At 41.3% G+C, this 27,918-nt stretch overlaps 1 long non-coding RNA gene across 2 annotated transcripts; it reads left to right on the top strand.

Annotated features, from left to right (window-relative positions):
* Positions 1-120: 120 nt before the first annotated feature.
* LOC112969103 lies at positions 121-27,811 on the top strand. 2 transcript variants are annotated; one of them, XR_003254567.1, is made up of 5 exons: positions 121-204; positions 19,233-19,299; positions 25,032-25,097; positions 26,821-26,907; positions 27,064-27,811. It is a non-coding gene; the product is annotated as an uncharacterized LOC112969103 (long non-coding RNA). The 2 variants fall into 2 exon arrangements; XR_003254566.1 differs by having other exon boundaries at positions 27,237-27,811.
* The last annotated feature ends 107 nt before the right edge of the window (positions 27,812-27,918 follow it).

Consider the following 27,918-nt stretch of genomic DNA (forward strand, 5'->3'; position numbering starts at 1 on the left):
GTCTTACGTACCGCCTCCATCTTAACGAGCCGCGGCGCCGCGGCGAGCAGCGCCCAGGCCCCTTCGCGGCGCGGGCCCCGGGCGGGCAGCCGCGGCCCCGCTCCGCTCCTCGCCCTGCCGGCGCGCCCCTGCGCCCCGACGGCACCTGCAGCGCGCCGAGCCCTCCTCCTCCTCTCTTCCTTCGCAGCTTTGCTGAGCGGCACGGTGAGGCGCGTCTGGTTTTCATCCCGTTCCTCCTTCCGTGAGCCCCGCTGTCCAGCCTCAGCGAGCCTGGCTAACCCGCGACTTTTTGTTTTTAAGCTCTCCACGAAAAAAAAAAAAAGGCGCAGCGGAGCTACACTCCGCTTGATATTTATGCTCCATTTCACTGCCCCAAGGGTGTCACTACCGGAGCCCTTAAAACAAAGGCAAAAACTGCACTTTCCACACTCGGCTGCAAACCTCTCCCTTCCCTCCCGAGCAGGCACCACCACCTTACACAGCTCGCCCAGCAGAGGGGGGGGGGGGAAAAACAGGTTCACTTTCTCAGAAAATGCACATTTTAGCAAGGGAGGGAGGCGAGCGCAGCGGGACCGCGGCGGCGGCGTGGCCGGGCGCACATGACAGCCCGCCGCGGCGCGCTGTATTTCCCTCCCTTAGCGACAGGGGAAGCGCGGGGCGGTGGCGGCGCTGCCATTGGCGGAGGGCGCGGCGCGGCGCGCCGATAGGCTACCATCGCCGCCAATGGGGCGCGCTGTATCCGGGAGGCACGGGGCTGTGGAGCTATTTAAATCCACCTCGGTGATGTCAGCAGGGGCGGCCGTTGGTGGCGGGGGGGGGGGAAGGGGTGGTTGGTGCTCAGGCGAGCGCAACGGCAGTGCATGTCAGGCCGAGTTACTCATAGGGCCGCGCCCTCCCCGCCCCCCGCCTGGAGGTGAGCGGGAGTGGCCCGCCGCACCCGCGCGGCCAGGCAAAATACGCCAATATTACAGAATACTGCACCTTCCCCGCCCTTAATAGGGATTTTCAGGGACGCCCGTGTTCCACCTCCCTGGCAATGCAGAGCAGTGTGATTACTTCTGGTGGTAATCTCTGAATATATGAGGTAATTTCAGGGTGTTGGTACAGCACACACTGAGGCTTCAGTGCAGTCAGGTGGGCTCACTGGTTGTGAGAGTTTTATACTAAGCCATATCACAAGCCTCTGCTAAAGGGAAGGTCAAAGGGCTATTGTCTATTAAAAATAACTGCAGCAATTGGGGTGGGGGGTTTCCCTTGCTTTACTTTTTTTTACTTTTTTTTACCTTGCTCTGTTTTGCATCCAGTGCTTCCCTAAGGCCTCTGTGATACTGCAAAAGGGGTAAATCATACCGACTTCAATTTTTCAAACTGTGCCTTGAGAAATGCACAGCTTGTCCCTTGATATTCTGTGAATTTGCTTGGTTTTGGTCCTGACAGAACACCATGGGTAGGAAATTCCCCCAGTGCTGCTGCTGGTTAAAAGGTCTGTATTTGGCACATTTAGGTTATGAAGCATAATGTTGGTAGGATATAGCCACCTGGCCCGTTTTCCTTTACATTTCTCCTGTTAAAGACAGGTGGTGTTCCTTGGATAGAAGAAATGGCTTTTAGATGCTAAAACTTGATAGATGCTTCTAGCCACCAGTGTTTTGTTTGCTATTGTGTTCCCAGCACTGCAATCACAGATGGAATTGAACTGGTGTTACGGTACAACAGAAAAAGAAAAGTGAAAACAAGATCCAAATGCACATGGTAGCATGGCAGAAAATGTCTTGTAATCTGTTCTGTACTTCAATATGTTGGAGACCTGGCCCAGATTTCTATGCAAGTCTGTCCCTGAAAATAACTGAGGTTGAAAAGTGGTGGCCAACTGTTAGCTCAGTTAAACAAGTCATCTTGTGTATCCCCATCCTCTGCCCCTACCAGAACCAGCTCTTCATGAAAGATATTTTTCTAACCTGCCAGAAATCCTCCAGTGATACACACTGCATAATGTCCACATCCCTTTCTTGAGAGGAAGACTGCATACAATACCCTGGTTTAGGGTTTCAGCGGTGGTCAACATCTGACATACTGCAGTGCTCCAGATTATAATGTACCTGAAGGTATTACTATAAGTTATTCCTTTCCTCAGAAGGGCCACTGCAGCTGTGTACTTCTACTGCTTTTCTCCCCTAGCAATGAAATTCATCTAAGCCTGTGACAGATTGGTTAGGAAATTAACCCAACATGAAACTCTTCAGTTATTTTTGCTGTGTTAATTTTTTTCCCATTTAGGATTCTGAACTCACTATTAGATCAGAACTGGCAGGAGCATGTGGCTGATGTCTGGAAGTAGAGCTGCGCCTTTCAGCATCGAGGAGCATTTAGTTTGGCCTGGGCATACTATAAAACTGCCTTGAGACTGAGGTTTCTGGAAAAGAAGCCCTGAAGCAGAGTCATTGTTAGAAACAGCAGCAACTCATCAGGCCAGGCTTCATTGTCTGAGGGTTGCAAGGGGTCTAAATGCGAGGCATTCAAGCTGCTAACAAAAATACGCAGATTCAAACAGCCACTGATCTAGAGGATTTGAGATAAGCAAGTGTTTTAAAAAGGCTTCTGGTGGTGACCTGCAGAACTGCATATGAGAAAGCTTCCAGGCTGGACTGGGTAAATTGGTTGTAATAAGAGCTAGAAACAGAATGAGAAATCACCTGGAAGAGGTGTCTTTTACATAGTAGGCTGTAGCTTAAAATGTTTTTTAAAAGAAACAGTACAAYGTTATTGTATAGATTGGACTTACTGGAAAATGCTGTGTGCTGTAGCACTTGCCTCTGGACTTTCACAGGAAAGGCCTGGGTATGCAAAGATCACTTCTAAGGTTCAGTAAACAGGGACACAGGGAAACCAGGAGGCACATGAGTAACTGAAGTTCAGACAAGGCAGAGCTAGAAATCACCTCCTGTTCTTCTTCACTCCTTCCTCCTGTCCAGTCTTCAGAAATCATTCTTACTCCTGACTAGTGATACGATTGTGCATTTTTTTCCTATCATGAACACGTTTTGCAGCAAGGTCTGTGGGTTTATACTCTAGTACTATGTAGGATTCAGCTCAATTCAGACTGCAGGACGGGGTCAATTGCAGTTGTGTGTTTCAAAGTATGAGCAATAAAAATCTGCTTTAAATGTTCAGGTCAGGAATAGTGAAGCTTTTCAATTTTTAAATGTGTTTTGTGTGGGAAATCCCTCTGTTAAATAATTAGCAAGTGTTCTAAGCACCACTGCATATTTTTGCGTATTATCTGTCTGGAAGAACTGGACAGTTCCTAAAGACTAACCACAATTTATTTTGTGATCCTCTGACTGCTGGAAGAGAGAATTTGTAGTTGATCTTTCTTTTCATCTAATTATTCAAGGAATGGGGATGGACAGAAGAAAGGTTTAACCACAACTTCGCTTTTACTTTCAATCCCAATTCCAGCAGACATTCGAGTTTACGAAGAAAAAATCCACACAAGCTGAAAAACAGCTTGTTTATATAAAAAACAGAGAGTGAGTGGTTCAACAGTATAAAGGATGGCAGTGCTGTACTTTATCTTATTTCCTTGGCTTGCATTGGGTATCATGGTTTGTTTATTTTACCTTCGAGAAAGCCTTCTTATTACACACATCAGTGTAAAATTTTCCTAGAGGAGAAAAAAGAATCATTGCAGCAGTTGAATTCGTCTTAGATACCAACGGACACTAATTGTTGTATTAAAAACAAATAATTTGGAGCAAAGAACCTTTCAGATTTAGCCTTTTCCTCACAGAAATGGAGTTTTTAATAATGCTCTTTATGAAATGAGGGATAAAATCATCTTCTAATTCATATGGATGATCAGGTCTGTGTTCTTACTGAGGCTTTTTAAACAGTAGGTTATGTTAGAAGTGTGTCCACAGCTTTCCTGTGGACAATTCTGTACGTCTTAATGCTGTTACTAGTTTCTGGCCAGGAAAGGGCTACATCTGCAGGCCTCAGAAAGCAGTACAAAATGGTAATTGTTACATCTTTTTTTCCTAGAATGTTGTTTTGCCCTGGTTTTGAGACAAACTTTGATTTCTGAGATGGCTTTCTATTTTGAACACTTCATGGCAGCAGCATTCCTGAAGGAATAAAATGCTTGAATCTTCATGTGTGTTGGACCTGATGGCTGTCCTGGCAGTTATTGGGAGGCTTCAGTATACCAAAAAAAGAAGACATGGGCTCCTCAGCCTGCAGAAATTGGCCTAGATTAGAGAATACAAATTTTGGTTACCCAAACATGCCTGCAACACACAGAAGTTCTCTTAAAAGTGTAAGGTGGCTTCGAAGTTATTTCCTGTGTTGTACTACCAGTATGGGCAGGGGGCCCAGGAGTCATCAGCTCAAAGGTGTAAACAGTCCTCTGCTGAATTTCGCAGCCAGTGCTTAGATAGCTGATCCAGTTTGTTTTCTAAGGTCTACTATACAGAAGCCCATTATTTGTGCACAACAGCTTTGCATGCACTGGGGTTCAGTTGTATGATATTTTGTCCACAGCAGCTTCTTCGGCAATGTTGCCTGAGGAGCACTAGGAACAAGCATCTTATGAAGCCTTTAGAGAAGTCTCTTCCAGCTAGTCAGGGGCAAATATGTAGGACAATGATGACCATCTGGGTTTACAAAGAAGTATAGTTGCAGCGGTACTCGATGATCTGGTGAGGGGCTTGATCAACAGTCAGGCCAGCTAGGATTGCAGGGAAAAGATCGGGGACTTGAATAAAGCTAATTTTCCATTCTAGCAGTCAAACTGGGGAAATGCATGTTTTCTTGCAGCACCCCCACTGACACTTGCAAAGGCTCTTCCATCCCCAAAACATTGCTGAAACTGATGAAAATGACATGCAGACATACTTTACTTCCTATGCTGCTCAGTTGCAAGTGCCTATGTCATACTCTTGTGCACTGAAGTGCAGGAAGTAGAATAAAATGGATCGATCTACTACAGTGGATGCAGACTGGAGGGGTTGTTTAGCATCACCAAGAGTCAGAGGGATTTTTAATTCTATTGATCAGTATTTCTGAAACTGTGTTGAAGTGTAGCCTTCCTGTTGTGATAAAGTCCTATGACTAGTATTTTGATAATTTATAGTTTTCACTGATGGTTTGTTAGTAGCTTTTGCTTTCTGAAATGCACCACATATCAAGAGGTGGAGACACCAAAGAAGGCTATAAGAATGTATTCAGGCTAGCAGGAGTGCCATGTCATATTTTGTAGGTACAGTGTTTCTAAAGCTGTGTAAAATTTTACTCTAATGAAATGTATCTATACATATGCAGTAAAGACTGTTTCTTCATTACTGGCCTGTTTTGGAAACTTGGGACCAAGTGCAGTATGATACGATATCATATCAGTAGGTAATATTAACCTCTTCATAATTTTCCATAACAGGCAGGGCACTTGAGGGGAACATCCCCTTATAACCCTATATAATGAGGGGGAAAGCTTGTCAGCTAAATTTCCCAATGTATGTATTATTTTTGTTTTTAAAGGTTAGCTTTCACATCTCACTGTTGCCTTCCTTCTCCCCACAGTTCTGAAGAACAACCTAGTCAATAGCTAGCACAGAATTTAAGCCCAGAGGTGACCATTACTGTGAGGCCGGTCAGCCTCACCTTGATCCCTGGGAAGGTGATGCAGCAACTTATCCTGGAAAACATTTCCAGGCACATGAAGGACAAAAGGGTGATTAGGAGTAGTCAACAYGAATTCACAGAGGGGAACTTGATAGCCTTCTATGATGGAATGACTGGCTGGTAGATGGGGGGAGAGCAGTGGATGTTGTCTACCTTGACTTCAGTAAGGCTTTCAACACTATCCCTTAACATCCTCATAGACAAGCTGATGAAGTATGGGCTAGGTGAGCAGAAGTGAGGTGGACTGAAAATGCTGAACAGCCAAGCTGAGAGGGTTGTGATCAGTGGTGTGAGGTCTAGTTGGAGGCTGGTAACTAGTGATGTCCACATGGGGTCTGGTACACATATTTTCTACCTTGACTTCTCTTGCATCCTTTGAATACTTACTTCGTTAGGAGTCATAAGTCACACAGTGCTGCTTGATTTATATAATTCAGCATACAGAAGGACGTATATCAAATTTGTGGACTGAAAGGGAATCATGAACCATTCACGAGGCAACACCTGCCAGAAGGAACGCTAGTCATGGCTTCTTGTCCTGAACAACACTGACCTCAGCAGCTACTGGGTTAACTTGTTCTAGTGCAAAGCAAGAGACCCTGGAGTGAATCCAAGCGTTACTTATCTGTTTAAGAATGTCCATGCATTTGATTGGTGTCGTGTTTTGTTTTTGTTTTTCCAAAGGGATCATAACTCATTTGTACAGACAATTCCTAGTCCATAATGAAAACACTCACTAAGATTTATAATAGATGAGTTAAAGGAGACCTGCTTATGAGACAGCAAAGCATGCAGTAGTAAAAGGGATAAGAAGCACCCTTTTCATGCTGTTTGACAAGAATGATCACTTGGGGCCACTTGGAACACTTGAAGCAGAATATAATTTTAATTTTCAAGTTATCCAAACACACACATAGCAGAACAAAAACAAAAAAGAGAAAAAAAAGTGTGTGGGCACACTGGTATTAGAAGTATCCTTGCTATCCTGCTTCTGTACATTGCATTCAATAACTGATAGATAACATACATAGCACTGAAGTGCACAGCATTTATAAAGATGTCATTAAGGAATGTGACAGTCTAGGCTGCAGGAGAAAATAAGAAACAACAGAGTCCTATGTAATCACCTGCCTGAATCTTGCATGACTTTTTCTGGTGTAAGAAGAACAAGGATGGTGGCAAGTCAGCTGCAGCTCAAAGAAGGGGTGTAACTCAAATAAGGGGAGCCAAAAAGAAATTGTGGTCTGCTGGAGAGAGATGAGAGCATGTGTTCCTCTTTAAGTTAATTTATCAGTAAAACAGCTATGATGGGATGGTAGAGATAACCATGTTGGAGGTGTGGGTGGAAGGAATATGCACAGCAAAACAAGCTGGTCAGGTATGTAGAGAACTGTGCTGCTGGAAAATCTTGTGAGACACTTCAAACTGGCTGCAATATTGTATATAAACCTGTGTCACATGCTGTTGAATAGGCAGAATTCCTATGCTGAAGAGAAGAACCTGTGTCAGAGTCCCAGCTTGTGTGATTGCTGAACATCATGTGAACTTCTACTTGTTGTTTGTTACAACTGCTTAGCAAGTGCTGTTTCATGGCAATTTTGAGGTTATTTGAAGGACTCGGGAAGGAGGTCTGAGTGGCTCACAGGATTGGAGAGGACACTACAACAGCAGAAGATGCACAAGGATTCTTAAGGGACAAGAGGAGCAGAGTACAATGGAGGGGGCAGAAATGGATATGCGTAGAATGCAAAGGTAGGACAGAGATGTACTGTTATGGCATCATTTGAAACCCTATGTAGGGATGCTGGAACTTGCGGGAAGCTAAAGAGTGTATCAGTGTTGTTTGCTCAGTGTGGCAGACCTGCTTGTATCATTATTTTAGCTGTAGTATTTCTAGAACGCTAGTAACGTGCAAGCTGTACTACAACGTGGAGACAAGCACTAAAGGCAGTTCAGCTGCTTGGTTCTGCAGATGCTGACTGCAGTTGTCCCTCATAATCATCTGGCTTGTGGCTAGCAGGAGGGGAAGGAAGCTTAGGAAAGAGGAGAGCTTCGATATGCTCGGTTCTGTGGTTCAGTTACAGCTGACAAACAACAGCATTTCTTACTTGGGAGTTAGCTTGGGTTGAAGCTCTTCAGACCTACAGCCTGGAATAACCTTGCATGCCATGCTCCCATAAGGAATTTACAGCTTAAAGCTCCTTGGTGGTAATTAACATATGCCAGTTTTTGTGGCAGCAGAGCATGTTCCAGGGAGTGTGGAGGGTATTTGCTCAGAGGGTATTTGCGCGAGACTTGGGAGACGTGTGTAGGGATGGGGAGGGAAGCTGGGAGAAGCCAACAGGGTGTCATGGGTCTGTGGCATACTTGGGGAGGGGGAAGCTTTGCCTGGGGGAATCAGTCTCCTTCCCCTTACTCAGTGTACCCCCATCTCCCCCTCCCCGGGGCTGGCTCCTCATGTTCTTGGAGTTTCCAGCCTGTTTCCAAAACCCACAGCCATCTCCTTCCCAACTTACATCTGTCTTCCTCTATCACCTCAACTCTGCCCAGAAAAAGCTCCTCTTCATGGCTTTGCTGTAGCCTCTACTTACTCTCTGATGGAAAGAAGATGCCAGGGTTTCTCCTGTTGAAAAGCAAAGAGGAGGCAAAAGGTGGGTAAGGGTCATTTAGACCAGAACAGCAGGCTCTAAGTCCCAGAACATAGGCAAAGTCCCTCGCAGTCTTCGGCTGCTGCTGCCTTGTCTTGACCTACTGAGCTGGCATGACTCGAGAAAATAGGCTGATGTTGGAGGCCCACAGTTTGACTTTCATTCAGTATGTTGTTATTTAATTGTAGAACATAGCTTTTGTTAGATATGCACAGTTAGGCAGGTGTTATGAAAAAAATACATAATTGGTAGGAATGGCAGAACTGAACTTATAAAAGAATATTTGTCCTGGGACCAAGCTTATGTGGCTGAAAGCATAACACTTAACATCCTACTCCTCAGGACTCCTAAAAATCACTGCTTCTGTCAGCGAGAAAAGGGAAAGTAGAGATAACCATTTTTCTGTAACTTTGTAGTGATCATCTCATTATTAACCACTCTTTCACAGAGGCCATAAATATCCAAACTCCTTCACAGGGATCCAATTATTGTGTAGTGATTAATGCAAGCATTCAGTCCATCCTGACCTAAACCACAGTATGCCTAAGTCTCTTGAGTCAGTTCAAGCCTGTCTTGTAGGTTTTCAGATGAGGATCAATTAATGGTAGGTATTTCCTGCACACTCTCTGCAAGCTCTTCTCTCCCAGTTTCTGCTGTTCCCTTTGCAGTCTGGTTCCCAATGCAATGATTATCAGGAACTGGTTATTGCAGGATACATCAGGATCATAGGTCAGTGGGAAGAGAGTGGATAGCAACGGTAACTTTCTCACCTTCATGTCTTTGAGTGTATGTAGAGGCTACACATAAGTAGCTTTGTGTCTAAATTATTGAGCAACTGAATTAAAGCTAACTGAATGTACACTGATGGAATCATACTTTCTCTCTCTGTTCCAGATCTCTCTTCTATCCAAACAAGAATCTTGGCCAGTTGACCAGTCTCCCCCTCACTGATATCTTTCCCGTCCCTTAGCATAGATAAAACACAGCTCTCTCTTTTCCCAGCAGGCACCTCTGACTTGGATAACTAACCAACTTCCCTTTCATTTAGGTGTCACCTTTGACTGGTCTCTTTTAGGCCTTCACATCCATACCCTGTGTAAAACTGGCTGATTCTTCCCATGAGTTGCCCCTAAAATTGTTCAGTCTTCTCAGACAATTGAAACTTAATCTGATCTTCCTTCATCTAATAGCTTTATTAATGAAAAAAATTTCTCTGGCCTGCAAAGACCTTTTTCCTAGCCCTTTGCTCTCTTCCCTAGTTTTTAGGGAAGCTGGTTTCCACCTCTGCTCAGCTAGTGCTTCCACATTGCTTTGCCTGCCTGAGTACCAAAACACATTTCAAAATGCTTTCTTCATCACTGGTCTTCATGTCTGAGAAGAGTAGCCCTTTACAAACATGTAAGCTAGAATACTTTAAACATTACCCTCCTTTCATTCAATCTCTAAAATGGTCTGACATGATAGGCACCAAAATCATACAGTTGACCACCATCTGGCTACAGATGTTCTGAGAGTTCTGCTCACCATCATAGCCACTTTTTCATAAAAACCCTGTATCTCTCTGCATCCACCTCTCTTTTTCCTTATAATTAGCTTACAAACTTTTTCTGACCAAGAATGCTGCTTTGCTCTGTATTTGGAGGAGCATCTAATATGATTGGGTTATGGTTCATGACCAGAACTCCTAGGTATTACAGCAATACAAATTATTTTTATTTTATTAATTTATTCATTTAAAAATAGCATGTGATTTTAGGGAGTATTTTAGGAGATTTTTGTGGAGTATTTCTGAGAGAAAATATAAACTGACAGTGATTCGGGATTCTACGCACAAAATGCTTCTCTGTCTCTCAAACTGCTGTGAGGCCCTTCAGCTTACCTCAGTTATAAAACCAGTATTCAGAACTTGGAATTGTTTATCCAGACCCTCACCCCAAGACTGTAAGCTGTTTCAACCTTCACTGCAGGAATGTGATATTAGGATGGAGCAGTTTCAAAACCTTAGCAATTCTGTATTCTTTGAGATACTTAAAGTAATAGCTTTTCTAAGCTGCATAATCTCAACAGACTCTTAAAGCATACCATCTGGCTGTGCCATCACAAAAATCTAAGCATAACCTCTCCATCCCCCAAAACACAGGAATTTTTTCAAGTATAACTATTGAATCAGTTTTTACAATTAAAGAAGTTACAATTAAAGAAGTTTTAACAATTTAATTGAAAATTAAAGAACGTCAGCAAAACCAGGAAAACAGATTGTGTAGTTTTTCTCCCTAGAAATACTTGAAAATCCCAGACCTTGTGGGAATGTGGAACTTGAGAAATGTTTGGCCTTTGTCACCCAGCTCAGGAGCACTCTTCTTCCTGCACAAGGGACAAAAACATAATACAGATCTCTGGACATACGATAAGAATAACAGGGCAGAATAAGGAAATACTTATTTGTGACCAAGTTCCAATGTGCTTAATATTTTCCCTAATTAGGACCATCACTAACAGTAGATCTGATCTGATCACAGAATCACAAAAGGGTTGAGGTTGGAGGGGACCTCTGGAGATCATCTAGTCCAACCCCCCTGCTCAAGCAGGGTCACCTAGAACACATTGCACAGGATCGCGTCCAGGTGGGTTTTGAATATTTCCAAGGAAGGTAAATGATGATAAAGACTAGCTCTCCCATCAGCCTTTTTCTCATCGAACTATGGCTCTCCAGTATCCCTCAAGCCCACCAGTTACAGCCCAAGTTCTAGCTCTGCTGCTTCAGGGTCTGACTTATATTATCATCCATAATAGCTGGGGAGAGAGCTCAGTCTGTGGAGGAGTCTGAGGCTCTGTTAAAGCCTTACTGCGTCTTACTGGCTATTTAAGATGATCTGCAAAACTCTGTCAACTGGATGATGTCCTGTGCCCCACACCTGCCAGCAGCACCAATGGTCCTACAGCTCCCCATTCACCTGGATCAGCCACTTGATTTGGCTAAAATGGCTGCTTTGGGGAGAAGATAGGGTTTGTTTTCAGCTGAGTCAGGTCCCTTCTCCATCTGAGTGCACAGCCCCATGAGAGCCAGTCCCAGCGCTCATCAAGGAGAGGACTGTGTGACTGGGGACAGGAGCTGAGGTTGCCCATCTCCTTAGCAGCAGTTCAGATCACTTAAACTAGTGATTTCTCTCTCACTAAAAGTGTTAAATTAATAAAAATGAATTGTGCAAATTGCTAGGACTTGACGGTATCTATTCTAGAGTTCCAGCCTAGCTAAAATATGAATTGCTGCATTGTTGTCTGTGGTGTGTCACTTGAAATGGCCCAAGTAACAAAATAATTGAAGGTGGAGGGGTTTTTTTGTTTTTTTTTTTTAAGGCTGTTCTATGTGTCTGGTAATTATAAGCCAGTATGCCTGATTTCTATACCAAGAAAATGTAGTAAAACTATGACTAAAATTGGAATTAGTGTATACAGTAAGTTGATTCAATAAGAAGAGTCAATATGGCTTTTGGAGAGGGAAATTCTACTTCATAAATTATTAGAGTCCATTATGATGAGTGTATGAGTGTTCTGGGCTCCCCAGTACAAGAGGGATGTGGCACTACTGGAGCAAGTCCAGCGAAGGGCCACAAAGATGATTAGGGGACTGGAGCATCTCTCTTATGAGGAAAGACTGAGAGAGCTGGGCCTGTTTAGCCTGGAGAAGAGAAGGCTGAGAGGAGATCTTATCAATGTGTACAAGTATCTGAAGGGAGGGTGTCGAGAGGATGGGACCAGACTCTTTTCAGTGGTGCCGAGCGACAGGACACGAGGCAACGGGCACAAACTGAAACACAGACACTTCCATCTGAACATGAGGAAAAACTTCTTCACTGTGAGGGTGACAGAGCACTGGAACAGGTTGCCCCGAGAGGTGGTGGAGTCTCCTTCTCTGGAGATATTCAAAAGCCGCCTGGATGCAATCCTGTGCAATGTGCTCTAGGTGACCCTGCTTGAGCAGGGGGGTTGGACTAGATGATCTCCAGAGGTCCCTTCCAACCTCAACCATTCTGTGATTCTGTGATATGAAAGTGAGCGAGTTTTCACTTGAGAATGATCCAAATAGATTTGCAAAATACTTTTGACCAGGTCCCTCATTAAAGGCTCATGAAAAATAGAGTTTCTGATGAGGTAAGAGAGAAGATCTTCTGCGGGTGAGTAACTGTTTAAAAACTATGCAGCAATGGATAAAAATAACAGGTTTTCGCAGCAGAGATTTGTAAAATTTCCCTGGGGATCTGCGCTGTTCTTTTAATAAATGATGTGAGAAAAAGTGAAGAATAAGGTGATGAGGTTTACTGATGATACTAAGTTCTTTAGGATACTACAACCAAAAGCCAGCTGCAAAGTGTTGCAGAAAGACCCCCTGAGTTGCTGATTGAGAAAAAGCCTGACAAAATTCTGTGTTAATTTTAGAAAATTGTAACTTTTCACTACAGAGTGATGGATTCTAAACTAGCATTACTACCGTTCAAGCAAGAGGCTGTGGAATAATTTTGAACAGTTTGATGAAAATAGTCATGGTCAAAAGGCAAACAGGTTTTGTATGGCACTAGCTGGGAAAGAAATTGAGAACAAATCGAAGACACTGGTATATTACTCTCTCTTTTGAATATTGTGGGGAGGTGTGCTGCCTCATCTCAAAAAGGTTACCAGGAAGAGCAACAAGAATGATCAAAGATGTAGCGTGTTTGCCATATGAGGAGCTAGTAAATGAAAACTAAATAGACTAAGACTTTTCTGTTCGGAGAGAGGATAACTGAGGGGAAGCTATGAAAGAGATCTTTAAAAATGACTGCTATGGAGAAGGGCAGATAAGGAGCAAAGTTATACTGCTTCTCACAATAAAAAAACCGAGTGGGAGTCTATAAAATTCTCATGGGGCAGGTTCAAAACAAAAGGAAGTTATTTTTCCCAAAATGTAGAACTGAATGTAGAGTAACATGTACTCTTGTAGCAAAAATGTGGATGGGTTAAAAAAGGAATTAGAGAAATCTGAGATCACCATTGGAGACTGTTATCCTATGGTCTGAATGAAGACTCTGGCTTGGAATTATTGGAAGCTATGGGATGTACCCTGGAAAGAAATCAGTTTATAGGTCTAATGAGCTTTTTGTAAGCACCCACAACTGGCCACTGTGGGGAAGAAAGAACTAAGCTATGAAGACCTTTGGCCTGGCCAAGTACAGCCATTTTAACTTATACTTTCCAAACAGAGTAAGTGACTTTATGCCTTAATATAAGGTGTAATATAGGGCCTTAATATAAGGCTTGATATATGGCTTGTATATGTAAGCCTTAATGAGGCTTCTAATGATACCCACAGAATGTGGGGTTAGCACAGGTAAAGAACATTTCAAATACTATATTTAGCTCAGTATTGCCTCAATGACAGCAGTGGACTAGACAAATGGCGTTCTCAGGCATTACTGAAGTGGCATGGTTCACATGTAGTGAATGCAGCAAACCTGGATGTATCACCAGAGCGCTTCCACCTGGTAAACTCAAGCCATATGTTTTTATCAGGTACTAGTTTTGGAGAGAATTAAGTTATGTTAGGGTGTTCTAGTTATGTCAGTGTATAAAGCTGGGGGCTTCTTCATTCATATAAATATTGCTAAACATTCAACTTCAGATTCTCAGTCTAGTGGGTAATAAAAAATAACTACCCACCGAACCTGGAGCATTAAATGGAGACTGTATTTTTGGCAGCTCATCAGAGAGGGATTAATATTATTGGAATTGCTTTGTTTCTCAGCAATGTCTCCTTAAAAACAGCTTTCTCTGAACACATATTTCTGTTTTACTGAGAAAAGGAAATATGGTATTAGAAATCAATGTTTTTTAAAGAGTAATTTAAGGAAATCTAATCTTGGCAGATGCTGAAATATTTTCAATTTAAAACAAATAGTATTTCTGTCAGCCAGTCGGCTTGCTCAAATTAGACCATTACTCCTTGATAAGTTAATTACAAAACAGAGACTCAACCAATCTAAAAAAGCATATTAATGAAAGTATAGAGCACATGTCTAAAAACTGGTTTTACTGATTTATTGGTGAGATTCTACTTTTTATATGAAAAAGCTTCTCTCTGACTTCTTAAATTGTAGGAAAAATGCTCAATTTTTCATCCAATCAGGACTAATTTTTTTACATTGGTACAGTGATCGACTGTTGTTGTTCTGTGCTACCATCCATTATAAAAAGCGACAGGATCATAATTGAAATTATTTAAAATATGGTGCATTTAGATAATTTTTTATTTCAGTATTTATAAATATGACTACATAAGAAATGCTGTTATTGGAAATAGCTAGGAAGAGCTACAGCAATGGAATTATTGCTTAGTAGCCCATATTCTCATGGGGATAGCTAATGAAAAAATAAGAAAAATGGAAGGAGCATTTTTTTGTGCTTCCTCCCCTCCCCCAAAAGTTTACTGGCATTTGGTCTGCCAAATCCTTATGCTACAGGTTGGATACCCAGTATCAAATGCTGCAGAAGTTTCATGGTGCACTGACACTTAGGCTCCATGCAGACATGGGAGTCATGGAAAATATTGCAATCATGGGTTGAAATGTCTCCAGATCCATCAGCAGGATCCTAGTCTCACTGAAGTCCCTGACAAGGCTCTCAGCCCAGTGAAACCATAACTTCACCCCAAGTATTTTGGGTAAAGGCAAGCAAACCCCACCAAAAATGCTGGTACTCGTCTTTCTGTAACTATCGTGGATAAGGATAACACGAAGTGTGCCCCTTCTCCTGAAATGGCAGCAGCTGGCCATTTACATGCAGCTCCTAATATTAACAGGAAACTCCTTGCTCTGTCCCTGCCTAGCTGAGTGGGCAAAGTCAGCCTAAAAAACTACAGTACCGGTTATGTTTCTGTGTAAGCTGGCATCTCTAAATTATTAAGACATATTCAAGCAAGAGTAGCTCAATATCTGTTATCCTTTGTGCTATATTGACATAAGTGTCATCTTCCCAGGCGACACACTTGTGCACATTAGTTTTGATAACAGTGACTTTGGTTTTGCCTCTATAGAACTGGACTATGTGATAAACCTTGTAATATCTGCCCRTGGATCTCTCTGCAACTGTGGTGCATGGTTGTCTTTTGTGTTTCTTAAAGTAACACAGAAGATAAAAAAGACTTTGAACTTAGATTCAAAGCTACAAAAGATTTTCCAGACACAAGTCTTGTGTTGTCTATTGTCTTTCTAAGCCACGTTTAGGTTTTGCTCCATGCAAAGAATTGTTTTTTTAAGGACATACGTATTTGACTTAGACCCTTTCTTTGATGGTCCTCACTGTTTCCTTCAGCTTTTGAAGAGTCTTCAAAAAACAAAATGAAATACATTCTTAAATATGGGACAGTACCAATAAGATCAATGCTTGCTGTATCATACTTGTGAAAGATGCAATATGTGTTGTTTTAAACCATAGTATAACTCAGGCGTTTACATCTCCAGGAAGGGACTCGCATGTTGTCAGAGACCGGGCTTATGCCTGTACCATGTGGGTAATACTGTGCTACTAAATAAAATGGGCTGGGGACCATTCTGTGTCCTGTGACCAGCAGGTATGTAGCTATAATTCACATCCGTTTGACTAAACCCTCCTAGTCCCTCAATCAGGGTAGCTGCAGCCAAACTGCCTATTGGGGATGGCTCCTGGCTAGTGCTAGGGTCTGAASAGTGCCTGAGCATAATTTGGCAAAAGGCTGGTTGGTTTGAGCCAAAGTCATGGCAGGTATCGTGCTAACAATTTAATAGTGCGGATGGTTGCAAGCCGGAATCCAGACCCAATGCCCTGTCCCTGATTAGTTTACCAGCACAGGAATTATCCCACAGAGCCAATTGGTTTGGCAGTCTCTTTGGGAGCCTGTGAGTTTCGGTGTGTGCTGACTGGTAAACCCACTTCAACTAAAATACTCTTTAACCTTAAACAACTGGAATAAAATGTAATGGAAGAGGAAAAGGTTTTACATCTTAACAAAAATGTCAATGCATATGTTCCTTACCCCAAAATGTTGCTGTCCTGATGTAGGCCAGGCAGGTTTAGCTTTTTCAGATACTGTACAGTTTCACAGAAACACCACCTTTTGTAACCCAAATTTATCTTTGCCATTTTTCTGCAGTCCTGTACCAGCTGGTACACATAGCAGAGGCTGAGCATATCTCCTTATGACCATTTAATATCATATGCAGTCCCATAACAGCACTCCAGCAATTCATGGAGAATGATCTCAGTTCAAGTCACTGTTTTGACTTCCTGCCTATATTTCAGTAAAATGTAAGTTCACTGTATGAATATATTGGGCTGAAATACCAAAGTCAATTACTAAGTAACTTATTTATTAACTAAGATGGTAACTGATTCATAAATGAAGGTGGAAAAGCTCCATTTCTGTCACTCCTCCTTGCCGTGGATCTATCTGTACCTTCTCAACAGATAACCGTCCTTCTTCCCTCCTTTTCCAAACCTCAGTTGTTCTCCCCCAATAGTCTCTCTCACTCCAGATGTTCTRCCATCGCCTCCCAGTGCAGGCAAGAACTAAGCTACTCTCCTTCCCCAGCAATATTACGCTTCCCTTCTTCTCCTGCCCTTGTCTTGGATGGTCCTAGTTTATAAATGGCAGATCTCAGTGCTGTCTCCAAGTGCTGCTGTCCTGCATGTCTCGCTCCTTTGGCCATAGCCAGAACTAGAATATTATCTCTGTCAAGTTGGTGATTTTTCTTTCAATGTCTTCTGTCTGTCAGCCAGCTATGAGGGGGGCAGAGGTTCACGTAGACAGGGGGCTGTAACCCCAACCAGGGCGAGCCAAGCCTGTAATACTGGCAGCTGCTGCTGCTGCTGCATTGGCTGTACCTGGTGAGACCCGACAGAGGTAAAACCATAAGAAATATTAAGGAGAAAATGTTTGTATACAATTTTTACATTTCAAGTACTGTGCCAGAAAGCACAGGATACAGTAGAATGTGTATCAGTGTATGCTGTCCAGTGGTAATTTTAAGAACCCAGAATTTTTGAAAATCGGGTCATTTTTTAATAGCATGGGAAGTCTCTTTTACACATGGTCTTCCATATTACTCGTCACTGTCAGTACTATCTCAGTAAAACAATCACCTATAAATTGCAATATTACCTACCTTCCTAAATGGGAAGTAAAATTCAGGCAGACCATAGGCCTCTGGCTGTACCCTTCTTTCTTTCCATGAACAGCAATGCATGTATCACTATAAAGACTGCAGCTTTATTCTGTTAAATGAGAATAAGCAAGGGAAGCAATTATGTTCATTCTCAGGAAGTATAAGAGGACAGTGTCCAGCATCACCTCCAGATGTTTAGGCATATCTCAGTGGACACTGTAGTGGGAGATCTAAGGTCGACTGGCCTAACTGTTTCTTTAAAAGCTGTGTGGTGGGGGAACATCTTTTATCATGTACTCCAGCAATAATGCAGGTGATTAACCGGCACATCCCAGGTGAGCCCAAGGAGCTCCTAAAATTAAATCTCTGAGCATCAAAATGTTATTGTCATTCGCTGTCTTTATTATTAATTTTGTTTTATTGTATCTGCCCTGTGCTCTAGGGATGGCAAACCATAATTTGACACAAAATATTTAGAATGGTTTGTTACTAAAAAGAGTTCACTTGCTCAAACTACATGGTCTTTCTCTCCTTTGTTTGCTTTTAATTGCAAGTATCCATGGAAGTAAGAGACATGGTAATGATGTTCACCCCTTCTATTTAGGAAAACCTGTTTGGTAATCTGTGGTATCTTCATCTTACAAAGTGACACAGTCGAGGTACCCTGAAGGACAATCATGTTAGCTCTTAGTTTTGATTCGGGCTCATCCCAGGTTAAAGCATTTTTCAAACACCACTAATCACCACCATGGAACAGCTCGTCTTTTGATTTAAATGAAGTGACTTTCTTTAAGTATGAACTTCCAGTTGTCACAGAGGAAAAATGGAAGTCAGGAGGTCTGTACAAAAAATAAAGACAAGCTGCACTGATAATAGGACTTTGGATCATTATTCATTCGTTCACATAAATTATGTGTTTGGGAAAATTACTGTCACCGTGATAGTAGAGATCTGAGCTCAGGTTCCAATTTTGTTATTTGCTTGTGGCTTTGCGAAGAGCAGCTGCAATCCAAAGGCAGTCAAGGGCGGTCACTTTGGGAGGAGTTTCTTGAGCTGCTCGGCAGTGGGAGCAGGGTGCAAAGTGGAGTGGGAGCGTCACCCAAGAACCAGAGCAGGGACTGCGTCTGGCCTGGAAGAGTGTCGTCTCCCAAGGGAAGTCCACTATCAGAGACTATTTGACTCTCGTGATGTTGAGCGTAGTTATTGAAGCCCCGGTGCAGAAGGTCAAAGTGACTTGCATGAGATTCTCAGTTTTCGTTTGAAGGAAAATGAGTCTCTAGCCTTGTACTTTTGGAGAAATGATGAAAACATAAATGTACAAAGGCATATGAAGCAGAAGGACATTTCACAAATTCTTCATGTTTATTGTATCTTTTAATGATTTCTAATTTTATGAATTGGAGGACAAATGTACTTCATTCATGACTTTTGAATGACAGGGATGGGAAAGATAAGGACAGACAACAGAAAAAAGGGGTGGAAAATCTTCTGAAATACTGATTATTTAAAGAACCGTTGCTGCATATTTAAAACACGAGATGATCTTTTATTGTCTGTTGCTTACAAAAATAAATTCCAGCCAGTGAACACAAGACGAAGAATCCATTCAGTGTTGTAGGCTATGATCTTTCTGGTTGTTATCCCATGCTAGTCAGTGGGAATTTTAATAATCAGAAACATGACCCCTTTTGTTGCAAAGTACATCCACAAAAGCCACTTTTTATTTTCTGTTCAGCTACCATGGAATTTCTCTCCACAAGGGCCTCAAGACCTGGTTCATGGCTGGCACCTCCCGCCAAACAGTTAAGTATATTTAATTTTATTTTAAAAATGAAATCTGATTTTATATGAAATATGTTAGGATTCCGCTGACTACAGTTTGTTGTGGGATGATTAACAATGACCAGGCCTGAAATACTGTTTTGATTAGTGTTTGTTCATAACAGTAAAACACTGGAACTAAAAGTAAGGTAGTTTAGCAAGCTTCCAATTGATTCTGCTATGAAGGCATACATATAACAGTATTAAGAACTACTAGTAAGAAACAAAAGAGTTTTGGTTAAAGGAATAGATCGGTTGTCAGAACTCTTGAGGGAAGATTTTCACACTTGCCCCCACTCCAACTTTATGCAAGGGCTGTCGAGTCCCTTGCTAGATGGGGAGAAGTCTGTTGTTGCAAGTGTTGCCTGTTACAACTCTGAGTACCCTGTATGGGGCTTCACACGGGCTTGGTGCTGGAAGCAAGGGGTGGAAATTGTAGCATTTTGCACAGTGAAATTGGGGAGGAATTGCTCTGCAGCCTTTTGGGTCTGCCATAACGGAGAGGATCTCCCTGGGTTGCCAGCTTTTGCTGGAGGAAGATGTCAGTCCTTACGTTCAACTGGAATGAAAACAATGCAATGGGGAATCAAAACTGCTTTTGTGCATCCCACTACTGGCTTTGAAATATGCTACTGGCCTTCAAGAAATGGCATACAGACTCCCTTTCTATCTTCTACTATCAGTTCTAACAAATATTTACTATGTGAGAATGGGCTCTTAAGTGATTCATTTATTTTCTCAAGTTTCACCATTGGACTTTCTTACAAAACTAATTTAATATACCTATTGTTTTTAATGTGTGAGAATAAGGGTTTTTTATTCATGTGCATTTTTGCATGTATTTATGCAATGACTTTTTTTCTCAGTGTTCAAATTCTGGAGTGTGATTGCTACATTTGGAATTTTTATTTCGTTCATAGGAAAAACAGTGTTGTAGTTAGGTTCCACATTTAATTTGCAGTCAGAAATTGTAGTGTGTCCTTTTCTTGGAAAGACACATTCCAGTGGAGTGATAAAGGAAGTCAGCTAAAAGAAATACATTTTTTACAACYGTTCTCAGCTTAGAAGTGCTTCAGTTTCATCTGCCTCTCACAGTATATCCTGCCCAATATGCTTAGCTTTCATAATTACCCCAACTTCAGAATGAAGGTGTCAGCTGCTGCAAGACCCCTCGGGGTATGATAATCTTATTTCTTGTCCATCTACCATGTTTAAACATAATGCCAAACTGGAAAGGTCATTCTAGCATGACTCTAGAGTACACTTAATGATAGTCTTGTTACTGGCTGACTTCATGTGCCTACACAAATTAAACATCTTGGACAAGTTTTCATTGCTAGACTCTGTGCCAAAACCTTTTAATGTATGAAGGACTTGATCACTTTTAAATCAGTGGTGTAGAACGAACAAGGTTCAGTCATTTGATGCCAAGAGGCCTGCTTGATTTTTACAGTAAAGAAATAAACATTCATAACCAGCATAGGGATAGCAAAAGAAAACGTAACTTGTTGACAGTCTAAACCCGGCTGAGTGACGCTGCAGCAGCCAGCACCACTACAGTCATGCCACCCTACAACTGCAGATGCATACACGTTATCTGTGTCCATGGCTTACCATCAGAAGCATAACGTTGGCTTCTAAAATAAGAAATTTACTTTTTCTTAACTGTTTACATTGTTGAAATTGAAGTAAATTGTATCATGTTGCAGTGCTGGTTTTACCAACTTGCACTCAATCCACTTTCCATGGTATTTCTGGTTAAATGCTGCTGAAAAATCTTACTAAATCTAGGATGGGACTATTTTTAGGGCTCTTTTTATGCAACATTGGCTATTAACATTTCACAGCATCTGGCAATACTGATTTTTCTGATTATATTGAACTTTGCTGAACAGGAATTTATGTATCATTTAAGAGTAATTCTTGGCACAGCCTCTATTCTGTATCTTTTCCTCAGAAATAGGGATGATGACGGGTGATGGCTCAGAAGATAAGTAATCTTCCTCTACCTTTTCTCTGTCTACAGTAACTTCTCTAGATGTTGCACATGAGTTTCACCAGGAAAACTCATCATGGCATGTTACCTACTTTATTTATCCATTCCACTTGATATAGCTACTAAAAATAGCTGTTCTTAGATGAGTGAATCTTTTCCTCTCGCATATGTCACTTTGCAGCATCTGATTCTGTAACTACTTTTACCAAAGTGAGGACTCACAGGATAAATGGGCTGCATTCACCTACTGACAAAATCTGAAACTGTTCTAAGAACATTTTGATGATTTAAAAAATCCTTAGGATAGATGTCAATTAAAAGAAAAAAAAAAAGGGGGGGGGATTCCATCCACCCTTTCATGCTTATTTCCTCTTTTCTTCTTCACTGCGTTTCCATTTCATTGCCTCTATCCTCAGATAAGCTTTCTGTCACCAAATTAATTTTGCTTTCTTGTAGGTTTTATTTTTTTTCTTTTTCACTTYAACATATTTTACCACATCTCTCTATTGAGAGAATATTTCTACTTATTTCTGTGCATTTCCTGTATTTTTATTATTAATGGATGTATACCTATTACACATTTGATTCATATTTAAATGAATATTTAAACCTATTCATCATTAATATGACTGGAACCAAGTTCAGCATCAACCAATGGCTGATTAGTTGTCCTTAGTGTGTGTGATAAGGACGGGCAGCTAACAGTCCAGTTTTGAAGGGGCAGGTCAGGATTACAAAATTTTGTGCACACCCTAGAAATTTTGTTGATGCTTTTGGTAGAAAAGTGAATGACTGAATGAAACTTAGCTTCTAACCACTAGAAAAGGTTTTGCTTACATCATGACTGAATACTGTGCTGAAGACCGCAGGAAAGCTTGTAAAACCTGAGCTTGTGGTTTAACATGAACAATTAATCTCCAAGGCAGTTCTGCCAGTGCAGTAAGAGAGAGATTGTCCAGGTTGTAGTTTGCTAGGCAAATATGCATAGGGAGAAAGAAGGCAAAATAATTCTTTCACCCAATTCTTCCATTCTGTATTCAGAAGCAGGTTGTAGGGTACAAGAACTGAGGAAAAACAGCAGCTGCAAAAATCCAGAGCAGCCCAACCATTTTTCAGAGGTGGTGCTGAGCAGAGCAGCAGGGTTTCGAAAGGAGGTGGGCTTGGCACAGGTACAAAGAGGGCACATTTAAGACAGCTGCACGGTCACACCAAATCTGACCATTTGAGCTGCAGCTGTTGGTAGAAACTAAACTTTTTTTGCCAGTGTAATTCTACAAGTAGAAATAAATTTCTGTACTTAGGATAGTATCACTCCCCACATGGATGTTCTTCCAGAATAACAAAGAATGCCTTTTGCCTTAGTTTACTTGTCGTGGAATAAAAGTGTCCACATGGGGAGTTTTATTTTCATAAATACATTACTAGATTTTCACTGGTTCATTTTCCAGGGTGGACAAGTGCTAAAACTAGCATGGAGGGAGAACAGAAATAGTACCAGTGCTGGGGTTTCCTGGGGCTGTTTCCTGTACACCAAATCCAGTGCTGACTCAGGAGGAATCTGGACCATTATACGAAACACTGTGCCGTCAATGGAGCACCATTGCAGCAACTTAAGAAAGACACGTGAGGTAGTAGAAAGGATTCCTAAAAAGCAATACAGATGGTTAGAAGCATGTTTGTAAATCTCACAAGCATGAGCTCTCTTAAAATAACAAGGAAGAAAGAAAAGCCAGAAAATTATATATCAGCAGTACTATTTCTAAAAATAATGGTTTTCAAACTTTTCCATGAGGCATTAGCAGCTCTTTAAGGGATAATCTTTATTGCTTTGTAATGTACAAAGCAATAAACAGCTGCTGAGATTGATTAATAGCCAAAGCAAAGTTGAGGCATGTAATCAATCTCAAAAGCCATTTATTGTGAGTATGCTACAAAGCAATAGAGATTATTGCTGTTGCACAACAAACCATGACAGAGAAAACACACAGACATGCAGGGACACACATGCACATACACACAAAAAGAGAAAACAGCTGGGCTTTTTTGAGGGCCCACACTACTATGCTGCCTTTTTCCTGAGCTTTCAAATGACAGTCTCATTGAGTAAGAAAGGCCACTGGCCTGCAGCAAGTGATCTGCTGGGAAAAATTAGTAATGCTATAAGAACTTCAGTGTTACTTGAGGGAGAAGTACTGTTTCTTTTCTTTTTGAGGTTTTTTAGTCCTGTAACTAGAAATAAAAAATTTCACGTGTTCATCTTGTCCCTGTAAATAGTACTGCTCTTCATATTACCAACACAAGCAAAGAATTGGCTCACCAGTTGAAAAATGAAGTAATTCATGCTAATCTAGAGCTAATTTATAAATGAAGGCTCTTTTTTTTTATGAATAGCTAATAAATCACTTTAAAGTTTTTCACAGGAATACTGAATGGGACAACTGAGTCTCAGTTCCAGCTATTTCTGGCAACTACCTCATACCATTCTTTTTATACAACTTTAATATAACTCTTAATATAATTAGGTTTTTGCCTCCTCCAGTCTTCCTGGGAGGCTGTTTCGAAATATTACTTCTCCAGTGATTTCAAACCTTTTAAATGTTTCCAGTCTGAATTTTCCAGATCAGCTAAGAACCTGTTTGTTCTTGAACCAACATTGTCTTTTAGCTTAGATTGCTCTTCTTCTCATGTTTAAAGAGAAGACAGAGAGTCCCTCACCTTTCATTTTGGTAGAATAAACAAGCCATGCTCCTCTACTCTTATCCCATGATAGGCTCTCTGTTTTGTGCATCAGTCTCGCAGCCCTTCTGTGCAGCCCTCCCCAGCAGAATCCCTCTCTCCCGAATGCAGAATGAATGGCACAGAGCTCCAGAGGGGGTCTCAGCGTGTCCTTCTCTGATGAGGCTTTTTCAGACTGTCTCCTGGAAATACCTTGTTTGATGCATCCGAGGATCAAATTTGCCTTTTTCACATCCCTTTACCATCTGAGCCTGATGGTTAACTTGCATGTGCAGGCATTCCCCGTTTCTGAACTGATGACCTTGCAACTTATGATAGAAATTTGTATTAGTTCACAAAGGCACGAGCTTGCAATTTGTACTATTAAATGTCATTCCATTTCTATTACTCTGGCTCTCAAGGTTATTCAGTTCTTCCTGTATCATATTGCAATCCCCTTCCGTATTAATGATGTCTCCCACTTTTGTGTCATCAGCAAATTTCATTAACAAACTCCATCCTCCAATTTTAAGGTAATTATTAAAAATATGCCCCAAGATACATCCTCAGAGAACTCCATTAGTAAAATACCACTCAGAATTGAGTACCACAGTAGTAAAAACTGAATTCTTTTTCTTCATATTTGTGGAAAATACAGTTCAGCTCTGTGAAAATTAAATTTCAGATCTTAGTGGATATAGAGTTTCCAAATTGTCTTCTAAATTCTGAACTATTTAATACATGCAACTACCTAAAATTTAATGAGATAGCTATTTAAAATATTAGAATAAGCATTTTCATAATTCCCTATATATACCTTTTTACAGCTACCAAAACTGGGAGGGTGAGAATCGTACTCATAGTATAGTGATCACTTTGTTTTTTAAACAGTTGACTCTGTTAGTTAAGAAATTTGCTTTAAAGTTATGTTTACCCTAGCAGTCAATTTTACTCTTTAGCCAGTCTTATATATAGTTTCTCTTCATTTTCATACTATTCCAGAAAAGTGTGGCTTCCCTGTAGAAGATGATTTGTATGCTTGGAATCAGATTCTCCAACGAACAGTAGGTAACTATTTGCAGGAAGTAGTCAGTGAACTACTTTACAAAAACAAATGGTAGTTTTGAGCCGTACTGTGAACACTGGAAGAGATCAAATTTCAGGATTGGATGTTAAATTCATGCCAGCCTTACAGCACATTCACCCTGAGGTAAGAGCTGCTTAAAGAGGCAGTGGAGAAATAGGTGGTGCTTGCTTTCTGGAAGACCGTGCTGATCTGGGTATTTTGGCATTACATGGGGTGCTCAGTCTCCAGTGAACTATGTAAAGTTAAGTATCTCCTGTTGCACAGTCTTTTCATGCTGGGTAACGTACTGGAAATGAGAGATGAAGCTGATTTTTGCTTTGCTAACTGTGGTGGAACAGTAAATAAGGTATGTATCCAATTCTGCCCCATCTTGTTTTGAATACATAAGATAAAAGGAATGCTTCTCCATGGTGATCTCTCTAGGCAGGTTTTTTTGCATCAGTGTTGTTTGGGAGAAAGCACACAAGGTCTGCTTGTTCAGGATGTTGGACTTCCTTTGCCTCCCCATCTATCTTGTCATCATTAATGGAGTTAAAAAGCCAAATGTGGCTACAGAGGCAAGGCAGCGCTGCTTGTCTTTTACCCAGATCGCAAAAGTATAAGTAAAGACAGAACACTGTAACTGGAAAAAAAAATTAACAAAAACRTCTACCAAACCAGAAAAGTGTGATGCTAATTCAGTGGTCTCCTGCAAAAACCATGAAGAGTCCTACAGGGTCCCTTCATCTGTTGAGCAGAGTTGTTCCTGTTTCCTGATTCTAGTAAAGACATCAAAATCAGTGATAGTGCTTTGTTTTTTCCTATGATATTTCCAGATATTACAGACAAGCACATTCCTTATATAGCTACCACACATGTAGAATATTTGTACGGATGGAAAATACATAGACGTTAGAGACCATATATATACATAGAACCTGCTGGACCTCTGCCTAAGTAACCACAGTGTGAAACTTTAGTACCTGCACAATGAGTCTGGCATGTCACGGGATGCACTGGACCTGCAGCACATGTGCAGTGCAGGCAGGCTGTATATATGCAGTAAGTGCAATGTGTCCTGGAAACATCCAGTTTATTGCATATTCACAGATAATCTGCTCAACACATGCACAGAAGACCTGGCATTACTGTGTACGTGTTGTGCTGCACATGCACTGATATTCTGTCTTAGATTTCCTGGATAAAAATCAGGAAGTCCAAGTTCTTTAGAATTATATATTGAAAATACATACTCACTCATTTGGTTCCACTGTAGTTAAAACTCATCTAAAGTAATTTGGTTTTGTTCCAATGATAACTGCATTTTACTGGTTTAAAGCAAGTGTGTTCTGTAAACGATGAAGTGCCCACTCACTGCTTTGCAAAAGCTTTGTTTCTATTCTGTGAAAGTTCTGATTTTGACTTTTTGGACTTTTGCCCAATACTGACATTTCAGTACTCTTAATATACGCTCCCCTTTCCCTCCCACCAGCAGCTGGTAGATACAATTTGAAGGGGGAGTTGGGAAGAAAGGCAAAGAATGCTGAGTTAGAAACCTTGAGAAAGTAAACAAGATTGCCATGTTAGTGCACCAGCCCTATTACAGCCAAATTCCCTAAGTTATCTGACCATGCACATCTGGTGAGCTCTCTAAGGGGTCTTGTAACCCAATGGTTTTGATGCTGTGTCTCTGCTCTTAAAAATCTCTCTCTTTTGCCATTTCAGGGTATCCTTCCCCACAGGCTTATGTGAATCATTAGAGCAGCATCCCAGCTCCGTATGCTGTCCATAATAAGGAGCGCATAAACCACAGTGAGTGCATAACCAACTGTTCAAGACATCTTTGTTGTTACACCAAAGGTTGTATTTTATGGGGAAACTAAATGCCTTTTTTTCTTCTTCACCTGGCACTGGCTCTCTGCCTTTTTTTCTTCTTCACTTCGCACTGGCTCTTCTGCCTGCTTTTAGGCTTTGCTTTGGATTGTGGCCTCCATGACCTTCACATTTTCTTTGCATATCTATTTATTCCTATTGCGAAAAAAAGGCTGTTTTTGCAAGTATTTCTTCATGCTCTGGCTGGGATAATCACAGTTTAGGTCCAAAGGCACCAAAGTCATGTGGAGTCTTGTCTATCTAATCAGGCTGAAAGGCGACCTAGAAGACAAGAAGGCATTTCTCTAGCACACCTGGGATTTCCAGTCACTGAAAGAGGCATCAGAATTAACAGGGAATCAGCAGAAGCAGTCACTGATACAGGGACAATCACACTGTGGGTGTGCAGCTGGTAGCTGGCTCACAGTGCTTAGCTGGCATAAGAAGTCCTGCTTCCTTGCATGCCTTATGTCAGTAGAAACGTACCAACTGATGGGTATTTCACTTGGCAAACCAGCATAACTTCACCAGGAAAAGTGCGGGCTTTCATTGACAGGACTCAACATTGAGCACGGAGGAAATCAAGTGCAGGTCGGTATGAGGGTGAGCTATACGGTTTCCAGGATGCTGGCAGAATGACCAAATCACACCAAGCAACACAATCATGAATGATCACTGCAGTTTCCAAGATCTTAAATTTCAGCCAAATTTGAATAAGATTTCAAGGAATGCTCAGAAAAGTTCATCCATAACCAGTGTTCTTTTCCCCTGACAGATTTTCCCTGATGCATATAATGGAGACCTTAAAAAACTTGTTTGAATAAAACATATTAGGAAACCTAAATATAGGGATTGTTTCCAAGTGCTGTAAAATGAACTGTTTCACCTGTGTTTGTAATAAGCTACAAGTGATGTGAAACATGGAGCTTATTTAACAGCACGTACCAGATG

Source organism: Apteryx rowi, unplaced genomic scaffold (genome assembly GCF_003343035.1).
Source record: "Apteryx rowi isolate R43461 unplaced genomic scaffold, aptRow1 scaffold_334, whole genome shotgun sequence".
NCBI classification, from domain to species: domain Eukaryota; kingdom Metazoa; phylum Chordata; class Aves; order Apterygiformes; family Apterygidae; genus Apteryx; species Apteryx rowi.